The following is a 19,583-nucleotide window of genomic DNA, read 5'->3' as shown; positions in this document are numbered from 1 at the left end:
CCTCCGCCTCGACCAACCCGTCGTCGACCCCGGCGCCGCCACCTCGCCCCCGTCGTTGGTCTGCCTCACCGGACCACCCCGAGCCTGCTGCCCTCATCGACCGGGCCCCTGTGAGCCGCCGCCTCCCCTCCTCCCTCTCTGCTCCCGCGTCGCGCCGTTGCCGCACGCGCTCGTCGCCCGCCTAGTGCGCGCTCGCCAGCCGTGGCGACCGCCTGTGCCCGTGCACGCCCCGCTTACCCCCTTCACATGTTGCTGCTACTGCTCGCGCCAGCTCCGTCCGCCGCCGTCGCAGCCGCTGCGCCCTCCCCGTGCCCGCGCTTTTCGCCTCGCCAGCTCCACCCGCCGCAGCCGCTCGCGTCGGTGCTCACCTCCATCGCCTCCTGCACCCCTTGTCCCGCTCTGCCGCGGACTCCCGCTGCCTCATGCCGCCCGGTTACCGCTACTACGCCAATCCCCATGCCAGGCACACGCCTTCCCTCACCGATGTCGTGGCCACAGGCCCCCTGCTCTGGCCACGCCCTGCGTCCGATGGCGGCGTGCCCGCCCAGCGCCCGTTCGGGTGCCCCGCCCCGCTGCTCGCTCGAACCCGTTAGGCCCCTTTGGGCCACTGCCAAACGGGGCCCAGCCCCTGGAACGTTTTAAAAAATTTATTAAAATTATTTTAAAAATATATAAATAAATAATAACTAATTAATAATAATTAATTGATTGATTGATTAATTTAATTAATCATGTTTAATTAATCTAATTAACTAGTTAGTTTAATTAAACAGTAATTAGATTAGTTAAACCCTAATTAGACTAAACGGTCAATGACAGGTGGGTCCCACATGTCAGTTTGACCAGTCAAACACCCCTGTTGACTGCTGACGTCATGCTAACGTCAACATGCACTGTTCTGGATAATGTTGAATTAAATTAATTAAATAAATGCTAAAAATGATTTAAATCTTTTAAAATCAATATAAAATAAACCATAGCTCGGATGGAAAAACTTTGTGCATGAAAGTTGCTCAGAACGACGAGACGAATCCGGATACGCGGCCTGTTCGTCCGCCACACATCTCTAGCATAGCGAACATGCAACTTTCCCCTTCTGATTCATCTGTCCGAAAACGCGAAACACCGAGGATATTTTCCCAGATGTTTCCCCCCTTCACCGGTATCACCTCATACCGCGTTAGGGCACCCCTAGCACCACTACTTGTCATGTCATGCATCGTTGTGCATCTGTTTGCATTGTATTCATTGTTTCTCCCCCCTCTTCTCTCCGGTAAACTACGAGACTGACGCCGCTGCTGGTGCCCCGATCGACTACGTTGTTGACGACCCCTCCTTCTTGCCAGAGCAACCAGGCAAGCCCCCCCCCCTTAATCACCAGATATCGCCTATTCTTCTCTCTACTGCTTGCATTAGAGTAGTGTAGCATGTTACTGCTTTCTGTTAATCCTATCCTGATGCATAGCCTATCATTGTTGCTACAGTTATTGATACCTTACCTGCAATCCTAAATGCTTAGTATAGGATGGTAGTTTAACATTAGTGGCCCTACATTCTTGTCCGTCTGCCATGCTATACTATCGGGCCGTGATCACTCGGGAGGTGATCACGGGTATATACTATATACTTTATACATGATATATGTGGTGACTAAAGTCGAGTCGGCTCGTAGAGTACCCGCAAGTGATTCACGGATTGGGTCCGAAAGGACGTTTGTCCTACCAGCCCTCTAAGTGAACCTTTATGGCGGAGCAACAGGCTAGGTTGAGACCAGCTAGGAGAGAGGTGGGCCTGGCCCTGGTCGGTGTTCGTGATTACTTTAAAATAACACGCTTAACGAGATCTTGGTATTTGATCTGAGTCTGGCCACTGACCTATACGCACTAACCAACTACGCGGGAACAGTTATGGGCACTCGACTTCGTGGTATTAGCCGAAGCCTTCATGACATTAGCGACTGAGCGGCGCGCGCAGGGTTGGACTGGAACGCCTGATCTTGTATAAGGGAGGCTGGGTCTGCTCACCGGCCGTGTATGCAACGTGCAGGTGTGCAATGGGCGATGGGCCCAAACCCCTGCGCCATAGGATTTAGACCGGCGTGCTGACCTCTCTGTTGTGCCTAGGTAGGGCTGTGACGTGTTGATCTTCCGAGGCAGGGCATGATCCAGGAAAGTGTGTCCGGCCAAAGGGGATCGAGCATGTTGGGAAATGTGGTGCACCCCTGCAGGGAAGTTGATCTATTCGAATAACTGTGTCCCTCGGTAAAAGGATGACCCAGAGTTGTACCTTGACCTTATGACAACTAGAACCAGATACTTAATAAAATACACCCTTCCAAGTGCCAGATACAATCCGTTGATCGCTCTCTAACAAGGCGACGAGGAGAGGATCGCCGGGTAGGATTATGCTATGCGGTGTTACTTGGTGAACTTACCATCTACTCTCTTCTACATGCTGCAAGATGGAGGTTGCTAGAAGCGTAGTCTTTGATAGGACTAGCTATCCCCCTCTTATTCCGGCATTCTGCAGTTCAGTCCACATATTCTACCCCTTGTTCATTTGATACCAATGCATACATATGTAGTGTAGCTCCTTGCTTGCGAGTACTTTGGATGAGTATTCACGGTTGCTTTGCTCCCCCTTTTTCCCCTTTCTATACCCAATTGTTGCGACCAGACGTTGGAGTCCAGGAGCAAGACGCCACCGTTGACGACAACTCCTACTACACTAGAGGTGCCTACTACTACGTGCAGGCCGCTGACGACGACCAGGAGTAGTTTAGGAGCATCCCAGGCAGGAGGCCCATGCCTCTTTCGATATGTATCCCAGTTGTGCTAGCCTTCTTAAGGCAAACTTGTTTAACTTATGTCTGTACTCAGATATTGTTGTTTTCGCTGACTCGTCTATGGTCGAGCTCTTGTATTCGAGCCCTCGAGGCCCCTAGCTTGTAATATGATGCTTGTATGACTTACTTTATTTGTAGAGTTGTGTTGAGATATCTTCCTGTGAGTCCCTGATCTTGATCGTACACGTTTGCGTGTATGATTAGTGTATGGTCAAATCGGGGGCGTCATAAGTTCTGCCTGTAGGAATCCCCCTTCCACACTCCTTGGCCGAAGTTGAGTCTAGTCGATGAAAATTGTTTTACTAACATGGCTGTGTGGCCCATGGGCCCACGTCGCCATTGGGTGGGATTAGGATATTTTACTCCTCATCTATACTCTGGGACTCTGACCTCTCTTCTATTTGGATGAAATGATTTTACTAACTCTGACTCTAGGTTCTCGTAACTACTTCCTCCCGGGGAGCCCCTCACTCCAGGTGATTGCTTGGTGCACCGAAGGATTTTGAAGATACTCTCCGATGTTCTCGAGACTTTGTGCTCGTTGCTTTTGCAATTCCCTACCACTGAAATATCCCTATGGATAAATACATACACCCGTCGTTCTTACTTTTATTCCAAGTTGATCTTGTTAATACAAGATGCCCTAAAACGCTCTCCGTTGTTCCAAGAATCCTTGTGCCTACTGCCTTGCAGTTCCTTGTCACCTGAATACACCTACAAATTAATCCTCACACACACCGAGGATTTGTTTCTCCCCAGTTGTTCATGTGTTTTACCAAAGTCTTTGAAATACTATTTGATCTTCCAAAAATCCTCAGCAGCTTATAGCTTTTGAAATTCTTGCTTGCTTGCATTGGGATTAATTCCAAAAGTCTAGTAATCTTATTGGCATCCTTTGCCACTATCATCTTGAGCCCATTGATTCAACAAGTGTGAATGCTCGCAATCCTCAACCAGATCCTAAAATTCATCTTTCCGGCTCAAACGCCATTTTAAACATGAGCTGGATCTCGACCAATCAAATTGTCATAGATTGTACCCCTAAGGCTATTCAACTTATCCAACCCTAATCAGAGCATTGCTTTTAATCCCTTGTCTTCGAATTCATAATTCCTTTGCATTTGAGCTTTGAGTTCGTTAGTTGTTTTTATAATCTGATACACTTGCATTCTTTCTTTCTCTGGTTGAGTATCGATGCTCACACCAGATCCCTTGTGGACCACCAGACCTCTTGTTGGATAATTATTCGATAGTGTCCTTCATATTCAATAACCTTGTTAGCCTTTCCACGGATATATAAAGCCTTTGGTAAATTGTATCCTCTGCTTTCTCAACCATGCTTTGTTTTCGAGCTGGTGGTATTTACTATTGAAGCTTGTGGTATATGTTTCCACGATACCCTGACAGGTTAAACCTATGCCTTCCTTAATATGTGTGAACTTGAAGATTTTCACGAGTCATACTATTCTGGTATTTTGCTAGATACAATTTCAACACTACAACTTCTTCGAAAGTGAGAGGTGAATGGACGGTTATACATTGAAGAAGTGGGAGTCGACCTTGAACTTTGTGTTTATGCCCATGGACATGATGTAGATCCAACCATAGAAGCTTCTTGTAATAATAACTATTTCGTTGATATAATATCATATGGTATCTGTGAATTGATCCTATGCAATCGTGGTTCCGACCATATATTCTCTTTGATCCCATTTCTCGGACAAGTTAAAGCACTTGTCTTTTGCTAGTCAATACCCCAGTCCCACCTCTACTTTGATCTACCGTCAAGTATTACCCTCTGGTATCTCAAGAATATTTAAGATTTGTGTTGCATCTTATGAGTCTTCATCAGCTATTATTTGTCACTGATTCCAATTTTTCATGGGTTCTGAGTTGTTAGTCGCTCAAGAACACCGGTTAGTGAACCGATTCCGCACTCTCGTTTGATAACTCTAAGTAATCTTTGTTGCTTATGAGTTTAATAATCCTTCAAGTCATTCCTAGTGATGAGGACATCAATACCATTGTTACACCCACAGCCCCTACTGCTACATATACGGGACCAATTACTAGAGCTCGCGCACGCCAATTAAATTATCAGGTACTTTCGTTTCTTGGTAATGATTCTAATGTTCATGAGAATATGATGCTGCCTAAATTGGATACATTTGTTTTGCTTACAAATGAAGGGCCTAGCTTGGAGAAGGATGAACATTGGAGCAAGAACAAGCATGAAGATGATGCCATGCGCAAGGGAACAAGAACGGAGTTACAAGTGATGATTTCAGGACTTTGAAGCCACCATAATGGGTGCATGAAGCCTTGGACGAAATATACAAGATTCCACTTCATAAATTTCGTCCCGAGGCTATTATAGGTGCTGCGTCACCTTTTTATTGGGCCAGGCCCATGTAATTTCGAAATACATAAGTATAGGCTATTTTTAGAGTCCGTATGTGTGGGGAAACAAGAGATAGGGTTGATTTCGGACCCCTGCACCAAGGGCCACGAAATTCCCCCTCTCTTCCTCCATATATACAGCCCTTAGGGCACTGTTTAGACTTTGGGTTTTGTTTAGATTAAAAGTTCGCCATAGCTGCAACTTCGCGTACTTCGTTTGTGTTCAACGACCAGACAAAGGCGTCACAGAACCCCACCTTGATCAATAAAGCTTTCATCTTATATTCGCAATATCCAGATTGCAATCTTAGTTTCTTGCTTGTTCTTCGTTTGCTCGCAGGAAACAGACCCTCGTGGTCAGGTTGATCGTGCTCCGGCGTGGTCAATAACCTCTCGGAGTTGGTTTAGTGATTGCTAAGGCGCGACGTCCTTGCACGTTCGTAGTCGGATCGTCAAAGTCGACTTCCACCAAAGCGATATCCATCATCTCATCGAAAGACGGGACACCTTTGCCTCTATCAAGTGGTATCAGATTTCCAGGTTGCTCGGTGAGATTTTACAGTTTTTCGTAGTTTGGATCGAGTCTGTTCTTCATACCTACAGTCCACGAAAAAGCCACAAAAAAAATTTAGGGTTAGTTCATCATTTCCGAACCAATCTGAGCCTTTGCATAATCTTTTAAGGGTTTTGCTTTCTTGAATTTGCGGTTGCATCATCGTGTCTAGTTGCTGGTCTTAGCGTCTAGTCTTTTAGAGTTTTGAGTTCTGGTCATAAGTTGTCACGCCGCCACCGCACCATCATCATCGCCCCTGCCACCTACCACCACTGCTCTGAATCCGTATCCATATACCACCACCAATCCGTGCCATATACCACCACCGATCCATATCCATATACTACCACCGCTACCACCACCGCTGCCATATACCACCACCATATATCCACCACCAATCCGAATTCTTGTCATATTAGGTTTGTTTTCGAGATCCATCTAGATTCCGATTCGTGTTTTTCCCTTGTTTACGTGCCGCGCCGTGATTTTGTTGGTGTTCTAGGCTCGCATCTCTAGCACAGTCTAGCCTAGGACCAGCACAGTACCGTCGTTGAGCGTTTATTCAACTTTGCATCTCTGAATTGATTATTGCTGACCCTTTTTGCTACCATATCATAAGCCTTCCCAGCTCCACATACATCTACGTCGTGCGGTTGACTCTCCCTGGTAATCGCTCTATCCAAGCTTTGAGAGTTTTTGACTACAACGGTTGCCGATCACCGCCTGCTGCTGGGTAAGAACTGGTAAGAATTTGAGATTTGCTTGACGGATTTGTGACACCCACCACCACCTCTTGTTAGTAGTCTGTAGGATCATATTCTTGTGTGTTTCTATTGCTGCTAACCATGCCAGGATCACAAGCCGACGAGACTGACTGGGAGAACATGACGAATAAGGATTTGCATGATAAATTTCAGCAAATGATGAGTGGACAGGTGCAAGATGTGCTAAACAGATTTGAAGAGGCCATGGAGAAGATAGATGGCATGGAGAAGACGTTCCAAACAAAGCTCGATAACAAGTTTAATGAATTGCTCGCGCGTCTTCCACCACCACCACCCGCTGCACCTAACGCACCTCTCCAACAACAACAACAACGACTACCTCCACGTCGCGAAACAGACCTTCGCCGAGCGAGCCGTGTTCCTCTTGCGTTTGGCCAAACTGTTGGTGCTGCTGTTGATACTTCTGTGGCTCCTGCTACTGATGCGGAGGAGGATGGTTATGTGGGAGATTATGAGGATGAGGTTGATCAAAATCAGCACTACGTGCAGCCACCTGCACCACCACCAGCAGGTCGACCTCAGGTATATATTCGTAATGATAGGCCTGCAACACCACCTCAGGTACGAGATGATGTCCATATTCCTAAACTGAAATTGAATATTCCACCATTTGAGGGTAGATATGTTCCTGATATATATCTTACTTGGGAGTTAGAAACTGAACAACGTTTTACATATTTACAATATCCCGAGGAGAGACGGGTTGCTGCTGCTGTTTGTGCTTTCACTAGTTTTGCATGTGTATGGTGGTCTGAACATTGTAGATTATATCCTATTCCCGCTACTTGGGCTGCTTTGAAAACTGCTATGCGTACTCGTTGGGTTCCACCATATTATCAACGTGAATTGCTTCAAAAATTACAGTGCTTAAGACAAGGAAAAAATTCTGTAGAAGAATATTATCAGGAATTTCAAACTGGCATGATTAGATGTGGTATTGTTGAGGAGAATGAAGCTATGCTTGCACGTTTTCTGGGTGGATTAAATAGAGAGATTCAGACCATTCTAGACTATAAGGAGTATACTAATATCACTCGTTTATTCCATCTTGCTTGTAAAGCTGAACGTGAAGTGCAGGATCGACAAGCATTGGCGGGAACTAACTTTTCTGCAGGCCGACCTTCATCATGGACACCGCGTGCATCTTCTACTTCAACTGCACCAGCACCTCAATTAGGAGCCTCCTCCAGTCGTGATACAAGAAAACAGGCACAACCACCATTATCTGCCAAGAGCGCACCTGCAGGGCCTGCACAGAGTTCTGCTTCTTCCATGGTATCAACAGGGCACACAAGTGATATTATTTGTCGTCGTTGTAAGGGAGGAGGTCATTATGCGAGAGAATGCAAATCTCCGCGTGTGATGATTGCTACTGCGGATGGTGGATATGAGTCCGCTAGTGACTATGATGAGGAGACTTTGGCTCTTATTACACGTGAAGAACATGGTGGAGATGATTCTGATCATGAGACGCAATACATGGCTCCTGAAGACGCTGACAGGTATGAATGTTTAGTTGCTCAACGTGTTTTGAGTGTGCAGGTCACACAAGCTGAGCAAAATCAGAGGCACAATTTGTTCCATACCAAGGGAGTTGTGAAAGAACGTTCTGTGCGCGTCATCATAGATGGATGGAGCTGCAACAACTTGGCTAGCATGGAGATGGTGGAGAAGCTTTCTCTCACCACAAGACCACATCCACCTCCTTACTACATCCAATGGTTCAACAACAGCGGCAAGGTTAAGGTAACACGTACTGTTCGTGTGCATTTTAGTATATCTACATACGCTGATTATGTTGATTCTGATGTGGTACCTATGCAAGCATGTTCCTTATTACTTGGTAGACCATGGCAATTTGATAAAAATTCTGTACACCATGGTAGAAACAATCACTATACTCTTGTTCATAAGGATAAAACTATTACTTTGCTTCCTATGACTCCTGATTCCATTTTGAAAGATGATATTAATAGAGCTAATAAAGCAAAACAGGAGACGAATAAGAGTGAAAATCAGATTGTGGCAAAAGAATTTGAGCAACAAATGAAGCCTAATAATAAACCATCTAGTGTTGCTTCTGAAATTAAATTGAAAAGTGCATGTTTATTTGCCACCAAATCTGATATTGATGAGCTAGATTTCAGCAAATCTGTTTGCTATGCTTTTGTGTGCAAAGAGGCATTATTTTCATTCGAGGACGTGCCTTCCTCTTTGCCTCCTGCTGTCACTAACATTTTGCAGGAGTTCGCTGACGTCTTTCCACAAGACGTTCCATCGGGATTACCGCCTATTCGAGGGATTGAGCATCAGATTGACTTAATTCCCGGTGCTTCACTGCCAAACCGTGCACCATACCGTACCAATCCAGAGGAGACGAAGGAGATTATGCGTCAAGTACAAGAGCTTCTCGACAAAGGTTATATATGCGAATCCCTTAGTCCTTGTGCTGTTCCTATTATTCTAGTGCCGAAAAAGGATGGTACATCACGTATGTGTGTTGATTGTAGAGGCATTAATAATATTACTATTTGTTATCGTCATCCTATTCCTAGGCTAGATGATATGCTTGATGAATTGAGTGGATCTACAATATTCTCCAAAGTTGATTTGCGTAGTGGATACCATCAAATTCGTATGAAATTGGGAGATGAATGGAAAACAGCATTTAAAACTAAGTTTGGATTATATGAGTGGTTAGTCATGCCTTTTGGGTTAACTAATGCACCTAGTACTTTCATGAGGTTAATGAACGAAGTTTTACGTGCTTTCATTGGACGATTTGTGGTAGTTTACTTTGATGACATATTGATTTATAGCAGATCTTTGGAAGAATATTTGGAACATTTACGTGCTGGTTTTATTGCTCTACGTGATGCACGTTTGTTTGGTAACCTTGGGAAGTGCACCTTTTGCACCGACCGAGTATCTTTTCTTGGCTATGTTGTTACTCCACAGGGAATTGAAGTTGATAAAGCCAAGATTGAAGCTATTGAGAGTTGGCCGCAGCCCAAAACGGTCACACAAGTGAGGAGTTTTCTTGGCCTCGCTGGATTCTATAGGCGTTTTGTGAGAGATTTCAGCACCATTGCTGCACCAATCAATGAGCTTACAAAGAAAGATGTGTCTTTTCTTTGGGGTACCGCACAGGAAGAAGCCTTCACGGTATTGAAAGATAAGTTGACACATGCTCCTTTACTCCAACTTCCTGATTTTAATAAGACTTTTGAGCTTGAATGTGATGCTAGTGGAATTGGATTAGGAGGTGTGTTATTACAAGATGGCAAACCTGTTGCATACTTTTCTGAAAAATTGAGTGGGCCTAGTCTGAATTATTCTACTTACGATAAAGAATTATATGCTCTTGTTCGGACTTTAGAAACATGGCAACATTATTTATGGCCCAAAGAATTTGTTATACATTCTGATCATGAATCTTTGAAACATATTAAAAGTCAAGCTAAACTGAATCGTAGACATGCTAAATGGGTTGAATTTATTGAGACTTTCCCTTATGTCATTAAACACAAGAAGGGAAAATAAAATGTTATTGCTGATGCATTGTCTCGTCGCTATACTGTGCTTTCACAACTTGACTTCAAAATATTTGGTTTGGAGACCATCAAAGATCAATATGTGCATGATGCTGATTTTAAAGATGTAATGCAGAATTGTAAAGAAGGAAGAATGTGGAACAAGTTTGTCGTTAATGATGGATTTGTGTTTCGTGCTAACAAGCTATGCATTCCAGCTAGCTCCGTTCGTCTTTTGTTGTTGCAGGAGGCGCATGGAGGAGGATTAATGGGACACTTTGGCGTGAAGAAGACGGAGGACGTACTTGCTACACATTTCTTTTGGCCAAAGATGAGACGGGATGTTGAGCGTTTTATTGCTCGCTGCACTACATGTCAAAAAGCTAAGTCACGACTCAATCCTCATGGTTTATATATGCCTTTGCCTGTACCTAGTGTTCCTTGGGAGGATATATCTATGGACTTTGTTTTAGGTTTACCTAGAACAAAGAAGGGGAGGGATAGCATATTTTTTGTCGTGGATAGATTCTCGAAAATGGCACACTTTATACCATGTCATAAAAGCGATGATGCTGTTAATGTTGCTGATTTGTTCTTTCGTGAAATTATTCGCTTGCATGGTGTGCCAAATACTATTGTTTTAGATCGTGATACTAAATTTCTTAGCCACTTTTGGAGATGTTTATGGGCTAAGTTGGGGACTAAACTGCTTTTTAGTACTACTTGTCACCCCCAAACTGATGGACAAACTGAAGTAGTAAATAGAACGTTGTCTACTATGCTTAGGGCTATTTTGGAGAATAATAAGAAAATGTGGGAGGAATGCTTGCCTCATATTGAATTTGCTTATAATCGGTCATTGCATTCTACTACTAAGATGTGCCCTTTTGAAGTTGTGTATGGTTTCCTACCTCGTGCACCTATTGATTTTTTGCCTCTTCCATCTTCGGAGAAGGTTAATTTTGATGCTAAACAACGTGCTAAATTGATTTTAAAAATGCATGAGTTAACTAAGGAAAACATTGAGCGTATGAATGCTAAATATAAACTTGCTGGAGATAAGGGTAGAAAACATGTTGTGTTTGCACCTGGAGATCTTGTTTGGTTACATTTGCGTAAGGATAGATTTCTTGATTTGCGCAAATCAAAGCTAATGCCACGTGCTGATGGTCCCTTTAAGGTGTTAGAGAAAATAAATGATAATGCATATAAACTTGAGCTGCCTGCAGATTTTGGGGTTAGTCCCACTTTTAACATTGCAGATTTGAGGCCTTATTTGGGTGAGGAAGATGAGCTTCCGTCGAGGACGACTTCATTTCAAGAAGGGGAGGATGATGAGGACATAAATACCATTGTTACACCCACAGCCCCTACTGCTACATATACGGGACCAATTACTAGAGCTCGCGCACGCCAATTAAATTATCAGGTACTTTCGTTTCTTGGTAATGATTCTAATGTTCATGAGAATATGATGCTGCCTAAATTGTATACATTTGTTTTGCTTACAAATGAAGGGCCTAGCTTGGAGAAGGATGAACATTGGAGCAAGAACAAGCATGGAGATGATGCCATGCGCAAGGGGAACAAGAACGGAGTTACAAGTGATGATTTCAGGACTTTGAAGCCACCATAATGGGTGCATGAAGCCTTGGACGAAATATACAAGATGCCACTTCATAAATTTCGTCCCGAGGCTATTATAGGTGTTGCGTCACCTTTTTATTGGGCCAGGCCCATGTAATTTCGAAATACATAAGTATAGGCTATTTTTAGAGTCCGTATGTGTGGGGAAACAAGAGATAGGGTTGATTTCGGACCCCTCCACCAAGGGCCACGAAATTCCCCCTCTCTTCCTCCATATATACAGCCCTTAGGGCACCGTTTAGACTTTGGGTTTTATTTAGATTAAAAGTTCGCCATAGCTGCAACTTCGCGTACTTCGTTTGTGTTCAACGACCAGACAAAGGCGTCACAGAACCCCACCTTGATCAATAAAACTTTCATCTTATATTCGCAATATCCAGATTACAATCTTAGTTTCTTGCTTGTTGTTCGTTTGCTCGTAGGAAACAGACCCTCGTGGTCAGGTTGATCGTGCTCCGGCGTGGTCAATAACCTCTCGGAGTTGGTTTAGCGATTGCTAAGGCGCGACGTCCTTGCACGTTCGTAGTCGGATCGTCAAAGTCGACTTCCACCAAAGCGATATCCATCATCTCATCGAAAGACGGGACACCTTTGCCTCTATCACCTAGCCTGATCGACTATATCATTATTGTGCTAAATTTTAACTGGGCTACCTGGTCCTTCTTCCCGGAGCACAATTTTTGACGATGAACTAATCTTATGTCGATTTTCCTCGTTGTATTATTTCGCCTTGAACAACAAGCTTGATTTTGAGTTTGTGTCGTACCCTTGGTTCCAATAACCTTTCGCTTCATCATTCCTTTCACTTGATGTCATCGCCGAATGATTACATCTTCATGAAATATCATGACAAATGTGTCGTGATCATGATCAGCATCCTAAGCTCTTCCAAGATATATATCGAATTCTTGATGGGTAATACCATCCTTTCCCCTCGATGATTTGTGTTATCATCGACCACTTTATTGCCTTCCGTTCAACACAAACTTTTTCGTGTTTTGTGTTATACCTTGAGATCCTTGCTACCCAGGAGTTGTTCTTCTTTACCTCAGAAGTATTACCATCTTTTATGCCAAGAAAGCCGTGAGAATTTCACCACCTTCTAAGAATTCTTGGTATAGTGATACTTAACACCATCATCGTTCTTTCTTGGTCCTCATGTTGATTCCAACCGGGGTACCAACAAGTGAACAGTGTTGTTCGGATTCTGCCCTTCTAGCAACCCTTTTGCTTTGAAGTTAATGGTCGGCCGTTCATTCCTAGACTATTGGTTATCGAATCACCATTCTAACATTGATCATGCTACCTAAGCCCATATTTCGGGTGCACCTTTCTATCATTGTTCAATTGTGTATGTTTTCATCGAACATACATCATTATATCATTTGATCTGACTAATGTTATCTCCTTGTTCACATAATTGTGGAAATCATCTTTTGTTAATCTTGATGAATTGTCGCTGAGTCCATCAGCCACCCCCTCGTCATTTCCTTGGTTTAATGATGAACTCTTGTTTCAGAACTCGCTTCCATAGTTCATTTCCCGAGGATCTTACAATGTCATCTCGTCAAATTGTGTCACACCTTTTTCTTCTCAATCATCCTAAGTCTGAGGTATCCTGACACCAATCATGATCTGAATCTCGGTCAGATATGATGGTTGGTGATAGAGGCTAAGGTGTCCCGATGTTTCGATGAGATGGTGGCTATCGTTTTCTGTGGGAGTCGACCTTGACGATCCGACTACGAACGTGCGAGACGTCGCGCCTTAGCAATCGCTAAACCAACTTCCGAGGGTTATTGACCACGCCGGAGCACGATCAACCTCACCACGAGGGTCTGTTTCCTGCGAGCAAACGAAGAACAAGCAAGAAACTGAGATTGCAATCGGGATATTGCGAATATAAGATGAAAGCTTTATTGATCAAGGTGGGGTTATGTGACGTCTTGGTCTGGTCGTTGGACACAAACGAAGTACGCGAAGTTGCAGCTATGGCGAACTTTTAATCTAAACAAAACCCAAAGTCTAAACGACGCCCTAAGGGCTGTATATATGGAGGAAGAGGGGGGAATTTCGTGGCCCTTGAGGGTGGGGTCCGAAACCAACCCTAACTCTTGTTTCCCCACACATACGGACTCTAAAAATAGCCTATACTTAAGTATTTCGAAAATACATGGGCCTGGCCCATTAATAAGGTGACGCAGCATCTAGAATAGCCTATGGACGAATATTATGAAGTGGCATCTTGTATATTTCGTCCAAGGCTTCATGCACTCCTTATGGCGGCTTCAAAGTCCTGAAATCATCACTTGTAACTCCGTTCTTGATCCCCTTGCGCATGCCATCAACTCCATGCGTGTTCTTGCTCCAATGTTCATCCTTCTCCAAGCTAGGCCCTTCATTTGTAAGCAAAACAAATGTATCCAACTTAGGCAGCATCATAATCTCATGGACATTAGAATCATTACCAAGAAACGAAAGTACCTCGTAATTTAATTGGCGTGCGCGAGCTCTAGTAATTGGTCCAGTAAATGTAACAGTAGGGGCTGTGGGTGTAACAATGGTATTGATGTCCTCATCATCCTCCCCTTCTTGAAATGAAGTCGTCCTAGACGGAAGCGCATCTTCCTCACCCAAATAAGGCTTCAAATATGCAATGTTAAAAGTGGGACTAACCCCAAAATCTACAGGTAGCTCAAGTTTATATGCATTATCATTTATTTTCTCTAACACCTTAAAAGGACCATCAGCACGTGGCGTTAGCTTTGATTTGCGCAGATTAGGAAATCTATCTTTACGCAAATGTAACCAAACAAGATCTCCAGGCGCAAACACAACATGTTTTCTACCCTTATCTCCAGCAAGTTTATATTTAGCATTCATACGCTCAATGTTTTCCTTAGTTAACTCATGCATTTTTAAAATCAATTCAGAACGTTCTTTAGCATCAAAATTAACCTTCTCTGAAGATGGAAGAGGCAACAAATCAATAGGTGCACGAGGTAGGAAACCATACACAATTTCAAAAGGGCACATCTTAGTAGAAGAATGCAATGAACGATTATAAGCAAATTCAATATGAGGCAAGCATTCTTCCCACATTTTCTTGTTATTCTTCAAAACAGCCCTAAGCATAGTAGACAATGTTCTATTGACTACTTCAGTTTGTCCATCAGTTTGGGGGTGACAAGTAGTACTAAAAAGCAGCTTAGTCCCCAACTTAGCCCATAAACATCTCCAAAAGTGGCTAAGAAATTTAGTATCACGATCTGAAACAATAGTATTTGGCACACCATGTAAGCGAATAATTTCACGAAAGAACAAATCAGCAACATTAACAGCATCATCGCTTTTATGACATGGTATAAAGTGTGCCATTTTCGAGAACCTATCCACGACAACAAATATGCTATCCCTCCCCTTCTTTGTTCGAGGTAAACCTAAAACAAAGTCCATAGATATATCCTCCCAAGGAACACTAGGTACAGGCAAAGGCATATATAAACCATGAGGATTGAGTCGTGACTTAGCTCTTTGACATGTAGTGCAGCGAGCAACAAAACGCTCAACATCCCGTCTCATCTTTCGCCAAAAGAAATGTGTAGCAAGTATATCCTCCGTCTTCTTGACGCCAAAGTGTCCCATTAATCCTCCTCCATGCGCCTCCTGCAACAACAAAAGACGAACGGAGCTAGCTGGAATGCATAGCTTGTTAGCACGAAACACAAATCCATCGTTAAGAACGAACTTGTTCCAAGTTCTCCCTTCCTTACAATTCTGCAATACATCTTTAAATTCAGCATCATGAACATATTGATCTTTGATGGTCTCCAAACCAAATATTTTAAAGTCAAGTTGTGAAAGCATAGTATAACGACGAGACAAGGCATCAGCAATAACATTTTCTTTACCCTTCTTGTGTTTAATGACATAAGGGAAAGTCTCAATGAATTCAACCCATTTAGCATGTCTACGGTTCAGTTTTGCTTGACTTTTAATGTGTTTCAAAGATTCATGATCAGAATGTATAACAAATTCCTTGGGCCATAAATAATGTTGCCATGTTTCTAAGGTCCGAACAAGAGCATATAATTCTTTATCATAAGTAGAATAGTTCAGACTAGGCCCAGTCAATTTTTCAGAAAAGTATGCAACAGGTTTTCCATCTTGTAAGAACACACCTCCTAATCTAATTCCACTAGCATCACATTCAAGCTCAAAAGTCTTATTGAAATTAGGAAGTTGGAGTAAAGGAGCATGTGTCAACTTATCTTTCAATACCGTGAAGGCTTCTTCCTGTGCGGTACCCCAAACAAAAGGCACATCCTTCTTTGTTAGCTCGTTGAGAGGTGCAACAATGGTGCTGAAATCTCTCACAAAACGCCTATAGAAACCAGCGAGGCCAAGGAAACTCCTCACTTGTGTGACCGTTTTGGGCTGCGGCCAACTCTCAATAGCTTCAATCTTGGCTTTATCAACTTCAATTCCCTGTGGAGTAACAACATAGCCAAGAAAAGATACTCGGTCGGTGCAAAAGGTGCACTTTCCAAGGTTTCCAAACAAACGTGCATCACGTAGAGCAATAAAAACAGCACGTAAATGTTCCAAATGTTCCTCCAAAGATTTGCTATAAATCAATATGGCATCAAAGTAAACTACCACAAATCATCCAATGAAAGCACGTAAAACTTCGTTCATTAACCTCATGAAAGTACTAGGTGCATTAGTTAACCCAAAAGGCATGACTAACCACTCATATAATCCAAACTTAGTTTTAAATGCTGTTTTCCATTCATCACCCAATTTCATACGAATTTGATGGTATTCACTATGCAAATCAACTTTGGAGAATATTGTAGAGCCATTCAATTCATCAAGCATATCATCTAGCCTAGGAATAGGATGACGATAACGAATAGTAATATTATTAATGCCTCTACAATCAACGCACATACGCGACATACCATCCTTTTTCGGCACTAAAATGATAGGAACAGCACAAGGACTAAGGGATTCGCGTATATAACCTTTGTCGAGCAGTTCTTGTACTTGACGCATAATCTCCTTCGTCTCCTCTGGATTGGTACGGTATGGTGCACGGTTGGGTAGCGAAGCACCGGGAATTAAGTCAATTTGATGCCCAATCCCTCGAATAGGTGGTAATCCCGGTGGCACGTCTTGTGGAAAGACGTCAGCGAACTCCTGCAAAATGTTAGTGACAGCAGGGGGCAAAGAGGAAGGCACGTCCTCGAATGAAAATAATGCCTCTTTGCGCACAAAAGCATAGCAAACAGATTTGCTAAAATCTAGCTCATCAATATCAGATTTGGTGGCAAGTAAACATGCACTTTTCAATTTAACTTCAGAAACAACAGTAGATGGTTTATTATTAGGCTTCATTTGGTGCTCAAATTCTTTTGCCACAATCTGATTTTCACTCTTATTTGTCTCCTGTTTTGCTTTGTTAGCTCTATTAATATCGTCTTTCAAAATGGAATCAGGAGTCATAGGAAGCAAAGTAATATTTTTATTGTTATGAACAAGAGTATACTGATTGTTTCTACCATGGTGTACAGAATTTTTATCAAATTGCCATGGTCTACCAAGTAATAAGGAACATGCTTGCATAGGTACCACATCACAATCAACATAATCAGCATATGTAGAAATACTAAAATGCACACGAACAGTACATGTTACCTTAACCTTGCCGCTGTTGTTGAACCATTGGATGTAGTAAGGATGTGGATGTGGTCTTGTGGTGAGAGATAGCTTCTCCACCATCTCCATGCTAGCCAAGTTATTGCAGCTCCCTCCATCTATGATCACGCGAACAGAACGTTCCTTCACAACTCCCTTTGTATGGAACAAATTATGCCTCTGATTTTGCTCAGCTTGTGTAACCTGCACACTCAAAACACGTTGAGCAACTAAACATTCATACCTGTCAGCATCTTCAGGAGCCATGTATTGCGTCTCATGATCAGAATCGTCTCCACCGTGTTCTTCACGTGTAATAAGAGCCAAAGTCTCCTCATCATAGTCACTAGCGGACTCATACCCACCATCCTCAGTAACAATCATCACACGCTTAGATGGGCATTCTCTAGCATAATGACCTCCACCCTTGCAACGTCGACAAATAATATCATGTGTTTGCCCTGTTGATGCCATGGATGAAGAAGAGCTCTTTGCAGGCCCAGAAGGTGTGCTCTTGGCAGATAGTGGTGATTGTGCCTGCTTTATTGTATCACGGTTGGAGGTGGCAGCCAACGGAGGCGCCGGTGTAGCAGAACGTGTGGAAGTAGATGATGCACGTGGTGTCCATGATGAAGGTCGACCTGCAGAAAAGTTAGTCCGCGCCAATGCCTGTCGATCCTGCACTTCACGTTCAGCTTTACAAGCAAGATGGAATAAACGAGTGATATTAGTATACTCCTTATACTCTAGAATCGTTTGAATCTCTCTATTTAATCCACCCATAAAACATGCAAGCATAGCTTCATTCTCCTCAACAATACCACATCTAATCATGCCAGTTTGTAATTCCTGATAATATACTTCTACAGAATTTTTTCCCTGTCTTAAGCGCTGCAATTTTTGAAGTAATTCACGTTGATAATATGGTGGAACCCAACGAGTACGCATATCAGTTTTCAAAGCAGCGCAAGTAGCCGGAATAGGATATAATCTACAATGCTCAGACCACCAAACACATGCAAAACTAGTGAAAGCACAAACAGCAGCAGGAACACGTCTCTCCTCGGGGTATTGTAAACATGTAAATCGTTGTTCACTTTCTAACTCCCAAGTAAGATATATATCAGGAACATATCTACCCTCAAATGGTGGAATATTCAATTTTAGTTTAGGGAGATGGTCATGATCTCGTACCTGAGGGTGAGCCCTACCATTGCCATTATTTGCATGTGGACGACCTGGTGGTTGCTGTGCTGTTGGTGGCACATAGTTCTGATTTTGATCAACCTCATCCTCATAATCTCCCACATAATCCTCCTCCTCCACATCAGCAGTAGGAGCCACAGAAGTATCAACAGCAGCACCAGCAGTTTGGCCCGACTGAAGAGGGACACGGCTCGCTCGGCGGAGGGCTGTTTCCCGACATGGAGGTAGTCGGTGTTGTTGCTGTTGTTGCAGAGGTGTGGCAGGAGCAGCCGGTGGTGGTGGTGGAAAACGCGACATCAACTCAGCAAACTTGTTATCGAGCTTTGTTTCAAACGTCTTCTCCATGCCATCTATCTTCTCCGTGGCCTCTTCAAATCTGTTTATCACATCTTGCACCTGTCCATTCATCATGTGCTAAAATGCATCATGAAGCTCCTTGTTCGTCAAGTTCTCCCAGTCAGTCTCGCCGGCTTGTGATCCTGGCATGGTTAGCAGCAATAGAAACACACAAGAATATGATCCTACAGACTACTAACAAGTGGTGGTGGTGGCGGGTGTCACAAATCCGTCAAGCAAATCTCAAATTCTTACCAGTTCTTACCCAGCAGCAGGCGGTGATCGGCAACCGTTGTAGTCAAAAACTCTCAAAAGCTTGGATAGAGCGATTGCCAGGGAGAGTCAAACGCAGGACGTAGATGTATGTGGAGCTGGGAAGGCTTATAGTATGGTAGCAAAAAGGGTCAGCAATAATCAATTCAGAGATGCAAAGTTGAATAAACGCTCAACGACGGTACTGTGCTGGTCCTGGGCTAGACCGTGCTAGAGACGCGAGCCTAGAACACTAACAAAATCACGGCGCTGCATGTAAATAAGGGAAAAGCACACTCTGGAACTCTCTTTTTTTCGCTCTTTTT

This window comes from Triticum dicoccoides, chromosome 6A (assembly GCF_002162155.2).
Source record: "Triticum dicoccoides isolate Atlit2015 ecotype Zavitan chromosome 6A, WEW_v2.0, whole genome shotgun sequence".
Classification (NCBI taxonomy): Eukaryota; Viridiplantae; Streptophyta; class Magnoliopsida; order Poales; family Poaceae; genus Triticum; species Triticum dicoccoides.
Note: the sequence above shows the minus strand (reverse complement) of the source record.